Source organism: Charadrius vociferus, unplaced genomic scaffold, assembly GCF_000708025.1.
Source record: "Charadrius vociferus isolate BGI_N301 unplaced genomic scaffold, ASM70802v2 scaffold398, whole genome shotgun sequence".
NCBI classification, from domain to species: domain Eukaryota; kingdom Metazoa; phylum Chordata; class Aves; order Charadriiformes; family Charadriidae; genus Charadrius; species Charadrius vociferus.
In genome coordinates this window covers 581,322-603,687 of record NW_009649571.1, presented here as the reverse complement: position 1 = coordinate 603,687, position 22,366 = coordinate 581,322, and the positions used below count along the sequence as shown (strand labels likewise).

At 58.0% G+C, this 22,366-nt stretch overlaps 1 protein-coding gene across 1 annotated transcript in view; it reads left to right on the top strand.

Moving 5' to 3' along the window:
• Positions 1–22,366, top strand: part of EXD3 (exonuclease 3'-5' domain containing 3) — a 209,262-nt gene that overhangs the window by 176,503 nt on the left and 10,393 nt on the right. The gene's annotated exons all lie outside the window — the stretch shown is intronic.

Here is a 22,366-nt window from a genome sequence, read left to right as displayed (position 1 = left end):
GCATCAAGCAGCTGTGATTGGCAGAAGCTCAAATTGTTGCCCCAGGCAGGTCTCATTTAATTAAAAGCCTGAGCAAGAAGGATGTTACCCCAACTGTTCCTCTTCTCGGGTGATGTCTGCCAATGTCTGGGGCACGGAGATGTGGTCTATAGTGATGCACATCTCGTCCCTGCCGCTGCCATGTTTCCAAGGGAGACCATCATCCACACTGTGCTCAGAGTTCTTAAAATCGGGCCGCTCTCGGTGCTGACCTGGGGCCCCAGGGTTGTACAGATGGTTTTTTCATGGCCCGGTGATGCTCTCTCAGCCTTGATTCACACTTTTCAGGGTAGCCTGAAGAGGAGTGGGAGTTTCAGCTCTTGCAAATCCCGACATGCTTTGGTCAGTGGTGTGGGAAGAACCAGCTCAAGCCCTGCAAACTGCTTAGGGGGAGCCTGGGCTGAGCTGTAGCAGCTCCAGTGGCTGAAGGGGCTCTGCCAGCCCTGGGACCCCTCTCTAGAGGACAGACGGGGAAGCATGCTCTCGTGGGGAAGGGCTCCCTGCAGCACAAACCCCAGGGGAAGGAGTCCCCCTTGCACCCCTACCCACGGCCCCATCAATCCCTCCCCAGCGGGGGACAGGCAAGGGGCACCCCAGCCATCTCGGGGTCTGGAAGAAGGAACCCTCGCCCCGCGGGGGTTTCCCCTGCTCTGCTCCACTGGGGCTGCATGCCCGGCTGGCCCCCAACTCACGGAGTGCCTTCCTACCCCCGGAGCATCCTCCGGGGCTCGCAGGGTCTGCGCAGAGCCGGCAGGGATGGCTGCCCCAGAGCCCCTGCTAAGTGCTTGTGGGGTTGGGTTTTTTTCCACTCCTGGGAACCAGGCGTCAGCTTTTGTTGGCGAACAGACCGTAGCTTTCATGTGAAAAGGTTAGTACAGTATGTTAGTTCCTAATGAGGGGATAATAGAGTCTGATTCTCACACCCCCGGGACTGCGAGGTGACAGCAGCACGGGAGAAGGGTATTTAACACCTTCACCCTGGGAACCTTTTCCTTTCGCAGCCGGAGTCCCCCGGCCCTGCCAAGAGCAGGGAGGAGGAGGAGGAGGAGTGCAGTGCAGTGCCTTTGTCCCCGCTTCCCTCTTGCACCATCCCATCAGCACACACGTCCTCGCAGCGGGGGCAGCCGGCGGAGGAGCCTGGGAAACAGTTGGCTGATAAGTCAGGATCCAGCCCTCCATCACCAGCTCATGGTGTCAGAACATCCCCAGCTGTGGGCAGCATGGGGAGGCTGTGGGTCCTGGTGCCTGGCGGGGACGCAGTCCCTGGGACCATGTGTGCAGGGAGGTGGGGGTGAGCCCCCTTGGTGTGTGCACTGCCTGGATGATGGGTGCCCTTGGTCTGCGTCGCTGTGGCTGTGACCTCCCTCGCTGCCTTGCGGCTGTGTCTGTGCCAGGACTGGGGCTCACGGTGCCACCAGGGCATCCTGGGTGAACCAGGGTTCAGGGCTGGACGTGTCCCGCAAAGCCTGGGCAGTGCAGCACAGCCTGGGTGCTACATGGGGAGGATTTAGGGGCCCTGTTGCCCTGCCTTGCTTTTTCTAGAAAAATCATGATTCCTTCCTAAATCCTGCCTCCCACCCCATCCTGCTGCAGTGGCTTAGGAGAGGGATGAGCCCTGTGGGTGCGTGGCACCTGGGGACAACCCCACACATGGCTGTGGCCCCCTCCAGAGCTGTCAGCCATCCACAGCCACGTGCCATCCTGGGAGGGTCCCAGATACAGGTCGCTGTTGCCATTTTCTTGGGGTAACAGCATCCAGCAAGGGCAGCCCAGATGCCAGGGTGAGGTTTCGCAGGAGCGATGGCCTGCCCAGTGGCAGGAACCGCAGTGCCACTGGTGGTGGCTGGGAACACAGAGCCTCACCAGGACAGGACAGGAGCCTCCCCGAGGAGCTTGCTGCTGCTGCTGCTTTTCTAACTGCAGGGGGCCGAGCTGGATTAAACCCTTGGCTGCTGTATTTATTGAGGGAGTTCAATTCAGACTACCCATGCGGAGAGCTGGAATGTTCTCCGAGCAGGAGAGACCAGTTTTGTCAAATTCCACCCCCACAGGATGCCAAATTACAAGTGTCATCCACCGGCTGTCACTCCGCTCCAAGCTCCAAGCCTTTTCGGGGCAAGACACCTTCCCACTACTTAGCAATCTTAGAAATGGCAGATTTTTGTAGTAACCCTTTCCTGGGTGACCTGTTTCTTACTGAGGTTGCATGTGGGAAACCAACAACTTGCAAGTCCCCAGCCGGCCAGAGCCGCCTGTCCTGGATTTGCTGTTCCTGCTGGGTCATGCTCAGGTGGGATGAGGGGTGCTGCAAAGCGGCAGCTGAGCTACGTCGGTGCCCACTGCTCAGCACCGCCATGTCCCCTCCACGTGTCTGGGTCAGACATCAGAGGTGGGGGTATTTCTGGGGCTGCTAGAAACTGCTGTCTGTGCCTGCTAGAAACAAAGCGCTGAGGAATTACTGCAACTAATGGCTGAAGTCAGCGTTTAATAACGTGGGGAGGCAGCCTGGCTGGCCGAGCTTTGCCAGCTCACCATCGCCATACCCATCCTGGGCGTCCAGGTGATGGACGAGGGGGGTCTTCAAGCCGCCGTGCCCCTCTCTGCTCTCGTAGGGCAGCTGAGTCCCTGTGCCCCACCTCGCTCCCGGCAGTGCCTGGCTTCATCGCTCAGCTCTTTTGTGCTCTTTTCTTTCCCCTTCGTTCTTTGCAATAGCAGGATGCCAGCTCCGGCCTCGCCAGGTTTTCCGACAGCACCACTTGAACAGTGTGTGTGCTCTGGTTCCCGCATCTCGGTTTGCGGTGACACCAAGCCTGTGGCAGCGCCTCCCTGTCTCCCCCGGTGGTGCACGGTCCCACAGGCACGCTGGGTGAACAGCAAACACCTCTTGGGGGATCAGGGCTGGGCTCCTGGCTGCTCGCAGGGCCAGGCTGCCCTCTGCTCCCCAGAAAACCCAGAGGAAAGCAAAGGGTGGGATTTTGGAAGGAGATAGGCTTCAGGTTGGATCCTTCCACGGGGACACCTGCATCCCAAGGCTGGTCATCTCCTCCAGCCTGCTGAGCTTTGGAGATTTTTGGGTCAAATGAAAGTGTGGGAGCACCTCTGCTTCCCTGGGGGGGGGGGAGGCAGAAAAGGGGCTTAAGCCCAGTTTTCCTGCCCAGACGTGGAGGAGGGTGCAGGGGGTGGGATGGGGGAGCTTGGGAACGCAGTTACTTCAGACCAACCAAAATGTCACAGCAAGGTGTGATGATGGTCAGAGCCTGTGGGTCAGCATTGCAAAGCACACGAAGAATGAGAATCCAACGTTTTGCTTGTCCATTGGGTTATTTTTAAATATGCAAATCTCTGGAGTGGGGGAGCCCAACCATGGTCCAGGCCTGGGGAGGGAAACAACCAGCAGGCCCAGGGATTGGCCATGAGAGCGATGAAGCTGGGGAAGAATTTGCTTTACTGAAATAGGGGCTCTGAGGTCCAAAACCCTACCAAGTCTGAAGAAAGAGCTTGTGGGCTGTGCTATGTGGCTGCTGTGAGGCATCACATTAGATGTTTCTAGGACAATGGGTTGGAGAGGCACTGACCTTGCCTAAGGCACTGTACAGACACATGAGCAAGGCGGATTCACAGCCCCTCTTCATCAGTGGGCAATTTCTGGGTCATAAAGGCCAGATTTGGGGCTATCATGGAGCAGCTGTTGCCCGGCTCTCCTTTGCATGGGGCTGACATGGGTGCAAACACTGTCTCTTGCTCCCCTGGGCCGTGCTCCCTCGGCTGCTGCCCCGGCGGGTGTAGGGACTCCCAGTTCCCACGGTGGGGAGCAGGGAGAAGTGCCAGCGTCTGCTGGCAGTGACATTGCCCGCAGTGCACCCGGCTGCAAGGCCCCTTCTTGGGCTGCTCCAGCCCGGCCCCGTCCTCTGGAGAGGGGAGCAGCAAGTGGTTCCCCTTGCTGGCCCAAAGGTGGGTGGATGGGAGCAGGTTGCCCACCCTGGTACGGGGGTTTGCATCATCCCTGGGCCCAAGGTACATCTTTCTGGGTCAACCTGTGCAAGCCTGTTTGCACCGGAGGAGATGTTTTCCAGCTGAGATAGCCTGGGCCTGAGAAGCAGATATTCCCTCGCTCGAGTGTGCTGAAATGTTTAATTAGAGTTTAACAGCAGCCTGGGAAAAAGGTGTCTTGTCATATTTCTGGGCTGCGTTTTGTTGTTGAACTGCAAGCCCTGTATGAGCACAGCGGAGGGAGACCTGCTGCACAATGAGCCCTTTATGTGCCTCTCCCTGCGGCTCGCCCCGACCCTGAACTTTCCCATTAGCTGTTGGCGCGGTGCCCTTGCGCATGTGCCCGGGAGGGAGCCGAGACGGCGTGGGGCTGGGAGCGCACAGCAACGCAATGGCTTTTCCTCGGGTTTTTGGGTTGATGTTGCAGGAGAGGGGACAGTGTGGGGTGTCCAGAGGAGAGGGTATCCCACTGGCTATGCTTGGATGTTTGGATGAGCCCAAGGTGCCCTGTGAAGCAGGCTCCAATGTGTGGCCGTACGGATGCAACGTGACAGCCGTGGACATGGCAGGACGCTGGGGATGGCAGCCGGGGACACAGCGTTTGCCTGTGTGGGACCCTCACCCAAGTGTTTCTGAAGATGATGCCCACATAGATCAAAGGTTTCATTTCTTGGACCCTGACGAGGATTCAGACCTCAGTCCCATCTCTCTCCTGCCGCACTGAGAAGGGAAGATGCTGGGCCCTGCCTGGCTGGTGGAGCCATCGAGGCTGCAGGACAGGATCCTCGGCCATCTCCATCACCCCTAGGGCACCCGGGTGGACTTTGGGGAGTGCGGCCACCTTCCCGAGGGAGCTGGGGAGGAATGCGAGGAATGGAGCACACACCTTCCTTCCCCGACTTCACCTCCACAAAGAGCCCATCAGCATTTTCCACTTGCAGGTATTTTTTTCTGTGGGGTGAAATTAAAGTTTTGCTGCCACTTGCCTGCCGGTGCCCTGTTCATCCGCAAAAGAGCAAACCCATGCTTGATGGGGTTGGATCACTCCTCTTGCCATCTGCCCGAGCTTTCGCTCCTCCAGTTGGCCACTGAAACAGTAGAGAGCAAATCCCTTTGGTCCAGCAAAAGCCTAAAAAATTGCCACATGTTTACATATATATTATTACCCCTTTTTACCTTTTTTGTATGACACGAGCATGCGATGCTCTAGATAGCTCCCTGGTCCCCCCCTTCCCGCTGCAGTGGAAAGACATGGAGGTGTTGGGCTCCCCCAGGAACATGCCTGTCCCTCTGCAGTGACCTCACACATCACCGACATGCTGGGGTCACGTTAGCACATCTGGGAGGTGTCAGGCTGGGAACACGGGGCATCGGTGCACAAGGTCTCCTGGGGTTTCTCATTGCTCCAGCAACAGTGGCTCTTCCCCCAGGCTGCTCCCAGGGGCTTTCCCCTTGTAGGTCCCAGTTAGCAGCTTGCATAGCGTCTTTCTGGGAATGTTTTTGGGGATCCTTTTGGAGAAGTCCTGCAAGAGCTGGGGTTTTCCCTTGAGATGAGACTTACATGGTTGTTCTCAAAGGAGATGGCACTGCCTGTGAGCTCCTCTGCGCTGGAAATGCTGGCAGAGCCCAGCTGTGCAGGCTCACCCCATGGGGTGAGCTGTACCACCAAGGGCAACCATTGCATTGAATGGTGGGAACCTTCCAAAGGTGCTTGGCACCAGCCTGGTCCTCAACGAAATCCCTGTTTTTTCCACCTTTGTTCTACCAAAGGTTTCTCGGTCAGTTTGGGGCCACTGTGGCAGCACCTGGCCCATACACCTTCATTCGTGGTGTGTCCTACAGCTGTACCGGTACAGCTTTGGTCCCAGAGCTGACCAGCCTTGGTCCCAGCCCTGCCAGAGGTTGTCTAGAGAGAAGGATGCTGGCAGGATGGATTGGGAATGTGGTTCTGGGTGTTAAAATTGTTCCCTGTCACCCACATTTTCCTCCATCCTGCTCTGGTCGTGCAGGCAGTGCAGGCAGAGGCTGATGCTTTTGTTCAGAGGCTGGGAGGTGATGCCACGGAGGAGCTGTGGGGCCTTCCTGCTCCTCCTCCAGCTGTGGTGACAGGGATGATTTGCAGCAGGGATCATCCCAGACTGCCTGGGAGGATTGTGCATAGGGACTGGCTGTCCCCAAATTCACTGTCAGGGCATGCTATTTCCACAGTGACATCCTGGCCGAGCCGTATGACCACCAGCACCATGGTCCCCTCCATTGCTGCTCCATTTGTCAGGAAGCTTCCCTGGCCTAGGTGGCCCTGCGAGATGAGCAGGGTCTGCACCAAGAATGACTGTCTCCCCAGCAGCCTTGGCCTGTGTTTGAGCTATGCAGGGCAGAGTATGGGATTTTTATGCTCTCCGTGAGGACAAGTCTTGGCTCACAATAGGGAGGAGTCAAGTTAGATCTTGAGCTGTGAGGAGAGCAAAGCCTGAGGAGGCTGGTTGTCTCCATCAGCAGAGGCTGTTAGGAACGATGGACGGCTCATGGGTAGGTCTGCTCTTGACCTGGGGCCTCTGGTGACATGGTGGCCCTCCACACCTGAAACATCTTGGGGGCTGCTGCCTCCATGGAGAGGTGGGCACCTGAGCACTGCTGAGTTCTGTCAGGGCTGGGACCAAGGAAAGAAGCCATGCCTTGAGGTCTGCAGGTGGAAATAAAAAGTACCGGGAGAGACCCAGGGGACAACACGGTGGCAGTGACACCCGGGAGATAAGGTGACCTCAGGAGAGGTGAATCCACCTGGGCCCTGAGAGACTTATATGCGATGGAGAGCGTGTTCTGACTTCATCGTAACTGTAATGGCAACAACTGCATTGCCAAGGCAAATATCTGCTCCATCTCCACACCCCTGGCCACTGCAGAGCCCGTGAAGGGCAATCCTGCCACCACTGGCTTCTGATCCAGGTGGAGCGTGCTATGTCCCACCTGGGGATGGTGGCCAAGCGAAACAGAGAGGAAATAGGGGCCCCGCACTCTGCTCTGCTCCCGAAACCCCCCTCTCGGGAACAGCACCCTGCCCTGGGTCGTGGCAGGCTCTGTCCAACATGGGGGTCACGGCTTCATTCTCCAGAGCCGTTGAGCAGCTCCACCCTTCATGGGGTGCTGGGCACCGTGGGTGTGCAGGCCAGGTCCTGCCAGCAAGTGCTGAGGTGTATGGATAAGCCCAGGGCTCATGCGAAGTCCAGCCTGAAGGCGTCCCACCTCGGGGACCAGAGCCCAAAGCCGGACCCTCCATGGGAACACCACTGAGCTCCCCGGGGAGGGTGGCTGCTGCCAGCGCAGTGGCTGCGTGAGAGCGAGAAAGCCACATCCGCAGGGCTGGGCCATGGCACACCGGGGCGGCTGCTGGCTCCCGGCACACCTGCAGCAAGGCGCTGAGCAAACAAACCCACCGCACTGTGGGACCTGCAGGCAGGGGCTGCCTGCATCCTCTGAGCACTCCTCCATCTCACTGACTCCCTGTGTGCTGCCTGTGGCCAAGCCCCTGCCCACCGCCCACTGCCCTGGGGCTGCTGGCTGCCCCATGGGAGCCCTCCTGATACCCCAGGGACGTTTGGCAGTGACCTGCTGAGTTTGGCTGTGTTGTGACACGTGTTGCCTCACATGCAGCCATCCCCCTGCCCATCTGGCTGTGGGCCACCTTGCCCATCTGGTGACAGCCAGCATGCCGGGGGGGGGGGCTTGGGGCCATGCCCACCAGGGTGGGGGTGCGAGGGCTGCATGCTCCCTGCCAGCCCTGCAGCACATCCCAAGGCACAGCTCATTCCCACAGCCCTCCTTGCCCAAGCAAGGGTTGTGCAACCCTTTCATACCATCAGGTGTGCAGGATCTGGCTTTTATGCCTGGCTCCTTCCTTACCCTCTTGGTGCCCAGGGGGTGACAGTTTTTGGAGCAGTCCCACACTCACAGGGACCACCCCAAGGTGAGAAATGGTGCCAGGCTCTTCAGCTACTGCTGTAGGTTGTCCACAGACAGGAGGATAAATCAGTGGCCCATGTTCTGGGGACACTGTGGGTCCCTCAGCTCGCAACCTGAGTGGTGAAGGCTGAGCTGGGGCGCCACAGGCCCTCGTCCAGCGCCAGCAGCGCAGCCAGCCTGGCCAGGGAGGCGGGTGGCTGCAGGGACCTGCTGCAGGAGCAGCCTGCTGGGACCAGCATCACCATCCCGGTGGGCTCGGGGAGGTCCTGGGTGCACAATCTTGTGCCAAATATCACACAGAGCTGAGAGGCAGGATGGAAACTGGAGAGCATCTAGCTAGAAATGCCTCCCAAGGCGGAACAGCAGAACACAAGGGAAGTAAAAGAGCAGGGAAGAGCTTGGTGTGGAATACATGTGGAAGTGGTTGAAGAGGGGATGATCAGTGTGGGGTGACCATACGAGAGGTGATGGGAGTGGGCTGATGGGTGTGGGGTTGGTTGGTGTGGGATGACCAGACTGGAGGTGGATGCTGTGGAGGTGATGAGAGTGGTGTGACCAGAATGGAGGTCGTGGGAATGGGGTGACCAGGAAGGAGGTAGTGGGAGTAGAAGACAAAGGCTCCATCGGCAGGTTGGCGCTGCCCAAGTGAGAGGAGCAGCTGCTCTGCAGGGGACCCTCCAAAGCACGGACAGGAGCCAGCAAATGCCTGGAGCCTCCCAGGTCCTCCAGGACCTCCCTTCCCGTGCTGCTGAGGGTGCCACTGCCCCTTCAGCATCTTCATTTCAGAGTGAGGAGGAGGAGCTGGTCCTGGGAGTTACCTGGGCACAGGGGTCCTGCCACCTATCGTCCTGCCCTGATGGAGAAGGCGCCATCTCGGGGAGGAAGCCCCAGCTCCACCACCGCATCATGGGTCACACAGCTGTGCATGGCCATGTGCCGTGTGAGCACTGTGCCTGGTTGGGTTTCTCCTGGACTTGGTGGACAGTAACACACAGACCAAGACGCGAAGTATGTCCCTCCGTCAGGCTGCTGGCAAGGTGCCTGAGGGGCCCTGTGGTGCTGCAAATGGGGTATCTCTGCCTTAGGAGCTTTTCTTTATTAAACTGAAGGCTGACTTTGGATGTCGGGGGTCCGGGGCTCGTCTCACGCATGTCCGAGGCCGTTGCACCACAGCTGATTTTTACAAGCTCCCAACTGGCAGCACTAAGAGCCTGAACCAGTTGTGAGGCCTCGTTAAGTGCTGTGATGGGCACACATGGGACCCCAGAGCAACTTTTACTGCTCTATGCGTCAGGGCTGGTGAGACACCCCTCCCTGTGACTTCAGCCCAAAAACCTCCACCTGCCCTGCACAGTTGTCCTGTGCTGCTCCCAGACAGGTATTTGGGGAATCTGGAGCCTGCATGCCACTGGCTGAGGGGTGCAGGCTGGAAAGCCGATGCGTGGTGCTGGGAACCCAGCTGCAGCGCTCCGAGGGCCCACAAGTGTGTCAAAGCAGAAAAATGTGTTGGGAACAGCTTTGTCCTCCCTTTCTTTGGCTCCTCCTGCGCATGCCGAGCAAGGCCAAGTCCCGGTGCAGGCAGGGAGCACTGCCTGCTCGCCAGGCTGCTGCCCCCAGCCCTGCCGGGGAGAGCAGTGGGGGTTGACTACCTCGACTTCAGCAGGGCTTTTGTCACTGTCCCCCATAACATCCTCATAGGAAAGCCTAGGAAGTGTGGGTTGGATGAGTGGACAGTGAGGTGGATTGAGAACTGGCTGAATGGCAGAGCTCAGAGGGCTGTGATTAGTGGCGCAGAGTCCAGGTGGAGGCCTGTAACTAGCGGTGTTCCCCAGGGGTCCAGTCTGGTTCAACATATTCATCAACGACCCAGATGAGGGGACAGAGTGTACCCTCAGCAAGTTTGCTGATGACACAAGACTGGGAGGAGAGGCTGACACACCAGAAGTCTGTGCCACCATTCAGCAACACCTGGACAGGCTGGAGAGATGGGCGGAGAGGAATCTAACAAAGTTGAACAAGGGCAAGTATAGGAACCTGCACCTCCGGAGGAATAACCCCATACACCGGTACAGGTTAGGGGTTGACCTGCTGGAGAACAGCTCTGGAGAGAGGGACCTGGGAGTCCTGGTGGGCAACAAGTTGACCATGGGCCAGCAATGTGCCCTTGTGGCCAAGAAGGCCAATGGTCTCCTGGGGTGCATTAAAAAGAACATGGCCAGCAGGTCAAGGGAGGCTGTCCTCTGCCTCTGCTCTGCCCTGGGGAGGCCACAACTGGAGCACTGTGTCTGGGCTCCCCGGTTCAAGGAAGACCAGGAACTACTGGAGACAGTCCAGTGGAGGTTACAAAGTTGCTCAGGGGACTGGAGCACCTCTCTGTTGAGGGAAGGCTGAGAGCCCTGAGCCTGGAGAAGAGAAGGCTGAGAGGGGATCTCATCAATACAGATCAATATCTAAAGGGTGAGTGGCAGGAGGACGGGGCCAGACTCTTTTCAGTGGTGCCCAGCAACAGGACAAGGGGCAACAGGCACAAACTGGAACATGGGAAATTCTGTCTGAACATGAGGAGGAACTTCTTTGCTGTGAGCACTGGCACAGCCTGCCCAGGGAGGCTGTGGAGTCTCCTTCTCTGAAGACATTCAAACCCCACTTGGATGCTGTCCTGTGCACCCTGCTCTGGTGGACCCTGCTCTGGCAGGGGGTTGGACTGGGTGAGCTCCAGAGGGCCCTGCCACCCCCTGCCCATCTGTCATTCTGTGATTCTGTATTTGAAGGGTGCTGAGAACTGTTTGGCTCATGGCAGGCGGAGCGCAGGCTGGCTGGGAACACTGCCTGCTCCCCCAGCTGTGCTCCACGGCAGAGGAGGATGGACCCAGCTCAGCCAGCTTGTCCCCAGCGGGTGACGGTGGGGAGCAGGTCTGGGGGCAGTCAGACTTGTCTGCGGAGCCAGAGCTGGAGGGAATTGAAATCCTCAGGTGCAGGAAAGTCCCTGCAGCTCACGGTGAGGAGCGTGACAGTGGTTTTGATCTTAGCAGAGTTCAAGCTTCTGCTTCAAAATGAAAGTATCTGGCCCTCCCGGCTGTGGGGAGCACAACCCCCCTGGCACGTCCCAACCCTCACCATGATGCTAAGGGGCCAGATCTAGCACGCCTGGCTGTGTCCAGGGTGAGGGACCGGCTGCTGGACCACGCTGGAGCTGGTTTATCTACCTGAGCTTTCCCTGCCTTGAACCAATGCATCCCGCAGCCTGAGGGTTTGTCTGGCAGGGTGTGCTGCCCGGCAGGGACAGACAGACATCCTGCGGGTGGGAACTGAGGAGGTGAGAAAGTGCATCCATGGCCGTTTCCCCAAGGGCCCATGTTTGCGCTGGGGTGCCCGGGCAGGCCCATGCTAGCCCATGGGCAGGTGCTGCGAACGGTTTGTTACCTCTGTAAAATCCTGTGTTCCCTTCCTCCCCCCGCCGCGGCTGAGCCGGCAGCAGCACTGCTTCCCCGGTGGCACCTGCCCAGGACCCACGTCCCACCCATGCCTGGCCCCAGGGACCCCAGCTGGTGGCACAGCCCCGCTCTGCTGCCCTTTGAGCCCTGCCGGGGGGAGAGCCCAGCCTGGTGGTGAGCTTAGTCCAGCGGTGAGCCCATCCTGGGGGCTAATCTCAGGAGGGGGGCTAATCCCAGCCTGGGGTCTCGTCCCATCCACGAGTCTCACCTCAGGCCAGTTGCTGATCCCAGCCTGGGTGTTGTACTCGGCACTGGTGAGGCCCCACCTTGAGTACTGTGTTCAGTTTGGGGCTCCTCACTACAAGAAGGACACTGAGGTGCTGGAGCATGTCCAGAGAAGGGCAACGAAGCTGGTGAGGGGTCTGGAGTACAAGTCTTATGAGGAATGACTGGGGGAACTGGGGTTGTCCAGCCTGGAGAAGAGGAGGCTGAGGGGAGACCTTATCACTCTCTACAGCTCTCTGAAAGGAGGGTGTAGAGAGGTGGGGACTGACCTCTTCTCCCTGGTGACAAGTGATAGGATGAGAGGAAATGGACTCAAGTTATGCCAGGCGAGGTTTAGATTGGATATTAGGAAAACTTTATTCACTGAAAGGGTTATCAAACATTGGAATAGGCTGCCCAGGGAGGGGGTGGATTTGCCATCCCTGGAGCTGTTTAAATAAAAGGGGAGAGGTGGTACTTGGGGACATGGTTTAGAAGTGGTTTTGTCAGCTTAGGTTAATGGTTGGACTTGATGATCTTAAGGGTCCCTTCCAACCTCAACAATTCTGATTCTATGGTGCTGAGCCCGGTTCAAGCACTCAGCCCAGCCCAGCAGGGCTCGACCCAGGCTGGAGGAGAGCTGCTGTGCCTTGCTCTGCCCGTCCCTGTGGGGTGGATGACAGCCCAGCCCTGCAGCATGCCCGGCATTAGGCCTTTTCCCCCAAACCCGCTATGCAGCCCGGCGGGCATCAGTGTGGGCAGCAGTGCAGGCAGCAGTGCAGGCAGCGGGCCGGAGCCCCTGGGAAAGGGGTCAGCGTGCCCTGGGCAGCCGCAAGCCGATAATGCCCGGCTTTTTCGGGGCAGGAGTGCATGGGTGAGCCTCCTGCCCCTCCTCCAGCCCGTTCCCAGCCTATTCTACCTTATGTGTAGGAACTGGTTTTTCTTCCTGGGCTATTGTTTCCGCTGGATTGGTTAGATTGCTCCAGGCCTTGCTCAGATTTCCTTTCTCACGCTTTTTTTTTTTTTTTTTTTTTTTTTTTTGTATATTCCCGTTTTCTGCTGCAGCTTCTATTCTCGCCCCAATTAAAGCAGCAGGCGCTGCCCGGTGGCATCATGGAGGGGGTCTCGCCTTCCCCTGGCTTTGCCCCGATGCTCGCTGTCATTGCTCAGGACCAGGGGCCAGGCTCCAAAATCATGTTCTTGTGCTGGGGAGCCTGCTCTTGGGTCAGTAAAGGCAGTGGCTGCCCTGGATACCCTGCAGGCTGGACAAGCTTCTCGTGCTGGAGCTGCTCAAGTTTCCATTTTTCTGCAACTGTCTACCAAACTGGGTTTTTTTTGCTTTAGTAAATAAAAAGCGACGGGTCTGGTGCAGCCCCACGGTGTTAAGCATGTCTCCCACAGAGCACCATGCACGGTGGGATTGCAGGGGTTACCCCGGGGCACTGAGACAGGGTGGCACCACATCACCCCCAGCTTGGCTCCTTCCCACCATGGTGCTGCCTGAGACTGACCTCATCTTGCTGAGTTTCAACTGCTGCTCCTGGGCAGAGGGGGTGAATCCATTCGTACCCCCATGGCATGAATTTAAGGCCAGGCTTGAGAAGGGACACCTGCATCTGGCCACTGACCCAGGTGGTGGCATGGCGAGTGTGCGAGAGGGCTGCTCTGTCTCTGCGGAGGTTTAGCTGTGATGAAGTGTTCCCAGCCTCAGCACGGCTGGAGGAGAAGGAAGCCTGGCCTGCAGAGAGCTGTGCCCAGAGGATGTGACTGCTCCCCAGCTCCTTTCCTCCCACCACACCACACCATGGACTGGGTAGAGGTGCAGGTGGGATGTTCTGGTGCCTCAGAAGATGCTGCCCTCCACCAAGAATGCTGGCAGGGAAGGGCAGGTAGCATGGAGATGGTATCTGGCTCCAGCTGGGGAAGGCAGCGCATCCCCCCGGGGCCTTCACATTGCACTGCGGGCAGACTTGGGTTCCCAGATAAAAATAGAAGCTGAAACATGAGCCGACCTTCCCCGGTCACTGCCTTCAGCACCCAGCTCTGCCACTGCGCCTACCAGGGGCATCAGCCTGTGTCACCCCCAGGACTCCCTGGCGAGGGCAGAGGAGGAGGCAGCGGGGATGTGGGTGAGGATGCTCGTGGACCAGATGGCCATGAAGGAGCAGAGTCACGCAGCCACCTGGCCCAGGGTGGCCTCAGCCACTTGTACAGGGCTGAAAACTGCTCTGGGGAAAAGTGGAGAGCTTTGGGGCCACAGCTTGCTGCCATACACGGCTTTGAGGGCTCAGCACCGGGCAAAGGGAGAAACTCTGCCATACATTATACAGATGGTCGCAGGACCTCAACCAGAGGAGGGACAGCTGCTGGGGAAAGCCGGAAGGAGCAGGAATAATGGTAGCTGTTGCCTTAATACATAACAAAGATCATTTCCTAAAGCTTGCCCAGCACTGAGAACGGAGGACAGAGCCCCCGGTATAGCTGTGCGTTTAGCTGGGAGGAGGGTGCAGCACTGGAGCTGAGGCTTTTCGTGTGGCACTGGCATTTCATGGGACCTGGGTCGGGCAGGAAACAGCTTCCAGCACGGCCAGCATGCATTCAGGTAACAGAGAGCAGTGGCGTGCCTGACTGTTAATGATCTGAGTGATGGACTTGTCTATAGAAAAAAAAACTTCAGTCTTTTGCAGTTTCCAGGGCTCTGACTCTCACAGTCAGAAAATGTATCTCTGTGACTCTTTCCACTTCTGGTGCCAAAATGAGATGCTCCTGAAGGTCTGGAGGATGCTTGGCAGCCAGATTTCTGCCTGCATTTTAGTTTTCAGGAGAGACCCTTTCACATGGGAGCTGGTGGGACATGGATCCTCGCTCTGTTTCCAGTGCTGGGCGATTTCAGGGCTTGAGTTGGGTTGGTTTTTCCAGCCCTCATGTTCACCAACCTCCAGCATCCTCCAGCCAAGAGCTGTGCTCTCACCTCTGGCTGGATAAAACTCAGTAGCTTAATGAAGAGGAGCGGCAATGAGCTGCATTGCAGGGAGCTGGGCAAGTTAACCCTTCTCCTGCTGTGGCGCAGGCTCCCTTGGGGTGGCTCGGGAGCAGACTGGCATGAGAGGTGCATGCTCTGGAGCCATGCGCTGCAGGTTTGCACACCCAGGAGGGGTACACCCTCACCCCAGAGGTGGATATAAAGCACATTCATGCAGGCAGAAAGGCAGCATGCTGGCATAGGGCTGGAAGAGCTGAGGCAGGGAGGAGGGGGGGAAGGAACAGTTCGCCCACCGCCCCCCCGGCAGCTCCTGGCACAGAGCTCACCCTAAAATGAAGGCTTTGGGGATGCTGCGTAACCTCATTATAAGGCAGTTATTACTGGTTTGGCTTTGTTATTAAACTTGCTGTAGGTGCTGGGAGCCTGTATAGGTGCTGGGAGCAGCACCCCACTGTGCTGGGTGCTGTATAAACAGGGCTTGCGGCTACGGTGAAGGTTGGGTCAAGGGTGCTGTGGCAGCTCCAGCTTTTTGGAGGGGCTCAGCCCCCATCTAGGCAGTTCACAGCCCAGCTGGGAGGAAAAATGAGCAAGTGAGACATGAGACGGCTGAAAGGCAGCTGGAGGAGACAGAGGGACCCGAGGGGGGGATGTGTGCGGTGGGAGGTGGGGTTGAACATTGGGTTTTTTTCCCCTGGGAAAATCAGCTTTGCATGTGGGTTTAGGTGTAATGTCGGGTGAGATTCTCATCACTGCAAAGGCCTTGAGGTACCAAAAAGGGCTTTTGGTGTCACTGACGATTAGGCGCCGACTACGCAAGGCAGTTTGACGGTGAGGCGGCAGTGGGATGGGGTTTGTGGTTAGGGACCTGCAGTCATCTGCGGCTCTCCAGGGAGCGTGTGTGCACCGAGAAGCAGAGATCGCAACACCCTGGTCCCATCCCTGCCAGATGCTGAGCCCACTTGGGCAGCCTCCACGCGTTATCTGGGGATGCGCTTGTGCTTCTCCTCTCCCCTCCGTCCCTTCCCTTCTCTAGGGGAGCTGACAGACCCCTCCAACCCCAAAATCACATCCTTTTCTCTCGTTCAGAGCAGCTGCAAACTGGCAGGTGAAAATGGAGAAGGGGGGTTACCCCGAAAGGGAGCCAGTGGGAGCTGGGATGTCCCAAAAGGAGGCAGCAGGATCTGGGGTGCATACAGAGCCTCCAGGGCTCCGTCGCTGCTGGCCACTTCTCTGCCCTGGGGCTGACCCCCTGTTTTTGCTATCTCCCCAATCTTGTCAGCAGAAGAGTTCCGCTAATTTGCCCGTTTCAGTGCCCGTGGTCCGTGCTCCCAGACAAGCGAGGCCCTTCTAGCTGTCAGGTGAGCCTTTCCCAGAGCTTATGCAAATGATACTAATTAAAGGCATTCTTATCTGTTCGATTTCCCACACCTTTTGCCTCCAAGGGGGATAGAAAACTTCATATTTTACTCCGTATTTCATGGCAGTCGGAAGGACTGCCTAGGGAAAGCATTGGGAAATGCAGCAGGTCACTCCTGATGAGAAGAGCTGGCTTATGCAAGTGCTGAAACACTTTATTATGCATGAGAAACCTTCCAGAAACGGATGACTAATAGCAAAGTGGGAGCAGAGAAGGCAGTGGGAACGCCATACAAGGCTGGCATGGGATCCCATGTCATCTTACCAGCTTAGCAGGGTTGGGCTAGGTCAGCACTTGCCTAAGAGACCTCTCAGAGTACCTGGCTGGCGATGAGGGAAGTGATGTTAATGATTCAATAAACAGAGCCCTTCCCTCTTTGTGAACCAAAATGCCCCTGTGCTATGCCAAGAACCCACCGGCAGCTCAGTATTTCCACTGGGAGCATGTTACTTAGCTCGGATGGCCATAAAAATGCCAGTGCTCATTGTGCAGGCAGGTCTGGTGAAGGATGCCCAGGCAGCATTCCCATGTGGGACCATCACAGCCCATCTCCTGGCGCGGCTCTTGCTGTGTTGTTGGCAGACGGGGCTGCCCAGGGTTTGGTGGCTGGTCAAGACTGTTGTGTGCACCAAGAGCCACTGCTCCTCAGAAGCACTGGGCTAACACATCTGTGCCCTTCATCCGCTGCTTGGGTGGGTTTGCTGGTACCCAAGGACAGACATTAGACCATTTGTAACAGAGCAGGAGCAGCAATGTGCACCTTTATGATTCCCAGGTACTGGTGATAAGAAGGTCAATGAGAAAAGCTCTTGGCATAAAGGGGAAGGGAAACAGCCCGGCCAGCCGCTTTCTGAAAATCCCCTTGGAGGTGCGGCTGTCCCAGGGGCACGGCTCGCTGCCGCTCGACACCTTGAGCTGGCTTTGGGACCTGCAGGATGTGGGAAGCTCTGCCGGGTCGAATTGCTGAGGTTTCTGATCTTTGTGCAAGGACCTTGAAGGTGCTGCAGGGCAGAGAGGAATCCGGCCCACAGCGTTGCTGGAGGAAGAGGAGAGTGTCTGAAGGTCAGAGCTGTGAGTGCAGCAAGGAGGAGCTGGAGACTTGGGAAAAGCGTGCAAAAATACACACGTGGGTGGATGAGCATGATCAGCTCCTGACTTGTGTTTGGAATTTGCAAGGTTGTTACCTGGTTTTCTTTCACTGTCCTTCCCACCATCTCCCTCCTTTCTGGGTGCTCTCTGCTTTGGGTGATGGGCAGGAGGTCTGCCAGAGGCAGACCTGTCTATCTGTTACTCCTGGGCTTGGAGGCTGCACATGGGCAACTTGTGCTGGGGAGATCCTGAGCATCCTGCATGCCTCTTCTGTGGAGGTTTCTAGTCTCGGTAAGTCCCTGAAAGAAACTCTTGGATGCTCAAGGACTGTGCTTTCACAACCAAAATGAGAGTTGCAACCTCCATCCGGAGGAGTGGCCCTTTCACCAGGTGATATCCATCTCGGAGAGAGGGAAAGAAAGAAAGGGAAGAGGGTAGGCGGTGAGTAGGAAAAGAGATATCACTCCAGGTGGCTGTTGAATAGTCCTGTGATATGGCGAGCAGAAGACGCCCAAGGAATTGTCCTGACATGAGCTGCCCTGAATTGCCCCAAAGAGTTCACGCCAGGCACTGTTGTCCTTTACAGCTGATTTTGATACACTGAGGATTTCCCAAGCCAGAAGCTCTCCAGGCAGAGGGCTGTGTCTCACTGGTAAAACTCCTGCCAATGAGATCCCTCAGTGACGCTGGTCGGTGATATTTGTCAGCAGAGCAGACGGAAGGAGCCCTGCGAGCCCAGCGACTGTTTCAGGGATGGCTCCTCCGGGCAGAGCTCAGCATCACCTAGGTGACTCTTGGAGCACTTTGGAGATACAGCTTTCAGGGGTATCAAAGGAGCAAAACTGACTCCACCACTGTCTGAACTGCTCATCTTCCACATGTGTTGGGCACCAGGCTATGGACCTCCAGCTGAGCTCATGCTGCCCTCTTTGGCCAAGCTCACACTGGCTCCTGGGGCCCTTTTTGAGTCCCAGAAGGTTTGGCTCTTGTTGTCTGCTGGGCTCTGGTTTTCTTTGAGCTTCTCAGCTTCCCGGGTGGAGGCCCAGAAAGGGGATGGCATGCTGAGATGGCCCCAGAGCTCCGGGCTGAAGCATCCAGTCCCTCAAGTCCCCGGGAGGTTCGTGCGTCACTGCTGGTGAAATCCCCACCCAGGAGGGCTGGGAGAGGCAGGGATCATCCTTGACAAAGACAAGCCACTGGACAGGCTGCCAGTATTGCAACAGGACATTTCACCTCCCTTGTCCTCCTCGGCCGCGCAGGCAGGGACAGCCTCGCTGCATGGCAGCTGCGTGCTCGGCCAGGGTGGCTCAGCCTGCTGGGTTTTGGGGACAAGCGCCTCACCAGGCTCAGGGACCACAGCAGCACAGAGATCCACGTCAGCTCTCCTGCTGTGACATCACAGCGAGACGTGACATCAGGGTCCCGGTACAATGACATCACTCCTAATCCCTGTGTCACAGCTCTCGGTGGTGACGTCACGGAGCAGGCTGGGCTGCAGAGTGTTCCTCTGGGTGCGGTGGATGCTGGCATGAGGTCCTGGGGCAGGAGCACATGGCTATGGGGGTGATGGTGCCCGGCACCAGGGTATGACACCTCAGTCAGGGCGCCCAGATGGGTGCAGGGAGAGGGAACAACAGTGAGGGGCCACAGCGGGGACCACCGCTTTGTCTGAGATGGGTTGCACCCACGCCTCATCCTTGACGTGGACTTGGTGAGCAGAGCCCCCGTAGGGACGCAGGGGGAGATGTCACATCTGTTGACCCCCCCCATCCCAGAGAGCCTGAATTCAGCACTGTCCTCGCCAGCCCTCCTGCCAAGTGGGCAGCCGGCACAACGGGGGGATTGGAGTGGTGCTGTGCTCGCCTGGCTTTGCCCGTCTGGCTGCACGTGTGCCGTGCGAGGGGCACCCAGCGCCTGCCCGGGAAGGGGCTGATTCACACAGGGCGCTGGAAGCCGGGCTGCCGTGGGAAAGCGCGCCCGCCATGGCTCCCGAGCGCCGGGATTGCTTCAGCGGGGGTGCAGCCAAGATCCATTTCACAGAGGGCAGAGCAGATCTAGGCTGGGATTTACCAGTGACTAAGCGTGTGCTGGCAAGGGCTGCCCTAGCGTGAGAAAGGCAGCGCTGCTCCTCCTCCGAGGTGTGCCTGCTGCCGCCCTGCGACCCGCACGCGTCCCGCGGCGCCCTTGGCCCCCCCCGCCGCACCAAAGGACTGCGGGCGTCAGCGGACTGGGTGATGCCACAGCGTGTGCAGGGGCTGCAGCCGCCCAGCCCCCTTCTCCCAAGCTGAACTCACCCCTTTTCTCCCCCACGGCCCAGCAGTCATGCCATCCACGTGGATGGGCAGGACAGCGTGAGCAGAGACCCTGCGGCTGAGCCCACTTCGTCCCCAGGGCAGGGCTGGGACCTGGGGCAGAAGCTGCTACTCCCACCCCGAGCCAAGCACAGGGCCTGGGGGGACCCCGAGATGTTGTGGGAGAGCAACTGAACCCCTCGCTGTCGGGTCGTAGCCCCTCCTCGCAGTGGCTGCACACCCAGGTGCTGTCCCTGGGTACCACCGTCTCCTGCTGTCTCACCGCCACAAAGATTTTTGCTTTGACATGCACCCCTCTTCGTGGTGGCCACAACTAATCCTCCCATGATGGACCTGGGGAAACCAAACCTTCCCGAGGAGGAAAAACCCATCCCTTCCCCAGCAGAGAGGCTCCCCACTTCCCTACCCTTAAAACAAAAGCAAGACCCGTGCAAAAAACTGCTCTGCACCCTGGGGCAGTGAAACTGAGATGCAGAAGGCTGTGGAGAACCATGTCCCCAGGCAGGAGCCGAGCATTGAGCCCAAGGCCACCACTGGTCCCTGCACAGCAGCTCTCAGCCTGGCCTATGGAGGTGGCAGGCTGCCCCGCTCACTTCATCTCTTCTGGCTCGTTTTGGCAAGGCATTAAAAAAAATTAATTGCAATTTTTTATTACAGCTAATTGGCACTGCTGCTAAGTGGCTTATCTGGCTCCTGAGCCTGCCCTGTGTTTTTGGGAAGCTGACAGTGGTGAAGGCCTGGAGGGTGGGGAGATGGCATGGGGCACGGAGCCTCATGGCAAGCATCTGGCAGCCCTGGGCAAGTGGGAAATGCCAGGCTACCCCTGGGCTGCCATGGCAGACCTGGCCCGGGGAGGTGGTTGCCTCTAGTTTACAAGGACGGTGAATTTTAGAGAAGCAGATAAATTTGCCCGAGGTCGCTCCATGCCCCCAGGCAGGAGCCAGGAGCCCTGGCCTGGCCCGGCCCGCTGGTACTGCTGCCCAAACAGCATGGCGTGCTGCAAACTGCCAAGGCTGGGCCTTAGGGTGGATTTGGTGTTTGTGATGGAGGGGAGATGAGCCCACACAGGGTGCATGTCCATGCTTGGCAGGGCGGGCTGGCGACGAGGGTGCTGTTTGCCCCTGCACCCATCCTAGGTGGCAGCTCAGTGTCCAGGTGGTTGGGGACCTCTCTGGGAGCCTCTGACCGCCATGCCCAGGAGGTGCCATCCCACGTCTCTCCCGCTGCCAGGTTCAATGCCCTTCTCCAGCATGCAGCCCCCTCCCCTCTTGTCACTGTCACGAGGGAGCGGGGCCAGCCAGGGCTGAACTTGGCACTTGTCCCCGGGGGCGGCCCATCACCTCTGCCTGTTGCAATCCCACAAATCCCAGCAGGCACCCTGTGAGCCACACGAGGGCTTTGGGTGCCTGCTGGGGTGGGGACACACATGGCCCCAGGTCCAGCCTGTGCAAGCTGGGATGTCCTCAAGCCTCAAAGGGACCATCCCATCCCACAGCATCAGCACCAACTCCACCATCAGAGCCAGCAGGGGCTGGAGCACAGCTCCACTGGGCAGTACCTTTGGGGTCTGTCCCAGGGCTGTGGGTGACATCCACCCTAAAAGAAGAAGCCTGCCTGTGTCCCTCTTCTCTGCTCATCCTGGATCTGTCTGTGCTCCTCCTCCCTTTTGCTCAGCCATCTTTCAGGATGGATCTGGCCTGGCTGATGATGGGCTGCTGCCGCAGGCATAGCGGAGCCAGTGCAGAGCTGAGAGAGGAGGAGGCAAAGGTGTGAAAAGGAGCCAATGAGCTCCAGTCCTCGTTAGTCCAGACAGCTGAAGCCTGAGGAGATCAGGTCCGATGGTATCGGCTGGCCTCCACAGGTTGCAGTGTAACCCTCCTGTGAGAGGGGCTGGCAGTGAACTCCAAAGTGGCATCTCCTTTCTGACATGGTAACTCCCACGGCTGATCTGGCTCCACAGAAATTCAGGTTCACTCAAATAAGATCATCTTTCTGCTTCCCGGGGTTTTCCCCCAGTTTCATTTCCCCGGGTACCTGGGTTTGAATGTGAGAGCGAGGAGGGTGCTGCACCCTGCTCAGGGCAGGGAGGGCACGCGCAGCACCCCACAGCATTGGCGCTTGCGGCTCACCCCCAGCGTGAGTGAGAAGCGGATGTGCTGCTGAGCTGGAGCAGCGCGCAGGGGTCTGACCCACCTTCGCACAAGTAGGTGGTGTCTGGTGCTTGCTGTGCAAATCAGGGGATTGCTGCAAAATTCTCTTTTTAAAGTGATGCAGCAGCTTCCGTGTCATTTGGGTGCTTTCAAGACTGTACCTTGTCCATCTCTGTCTGTCTGTGCTGCTGCTCCACGGGGCTGGAGCAGCATGGCTTCAGGGACCGAAGCCCGGGCATCCTTTTATGGCCAAATCATGTCCAGGCTGGGGAGCATGTGCTAGGTTTGTGGAGGCTGCTGGTGGAAATAATCTCCTCCTGCTGCAGGGCAGAGCTGGGACACGGTGGTGAGCTCGTTTTCAAACAAATCATCCTCCCCCCGTCCTCCTTCAGGCAGCTGTGTGGGAAGAAGGGGCATCATTGCACCTCGCCGTGAACCCAGCGCGGCTCCAGCTAGCACACCACAAACCAGCAGAGCCGCAGCGGGCCTGCGCCAATGCCCAGTCAGGAGGTGGAAAAACCTTTCTGGTTTCAACAGGCTTTGGAGCAAAGCCCCAGGCAGGGAACTTGTTCTGGTCAGTGAAGTTGTGCACCATTCCCCTGCTTGCCTTGGGTGCAGCGTGCTCCAAATGCTCCGCAAGCAGAAAACAGCCCCCAAAAACAAATTGCTGACGAAAGGTGTTGTGGCACATCCCAGCACCCAACTCCCATCCATGCAGGGAGGGAAAG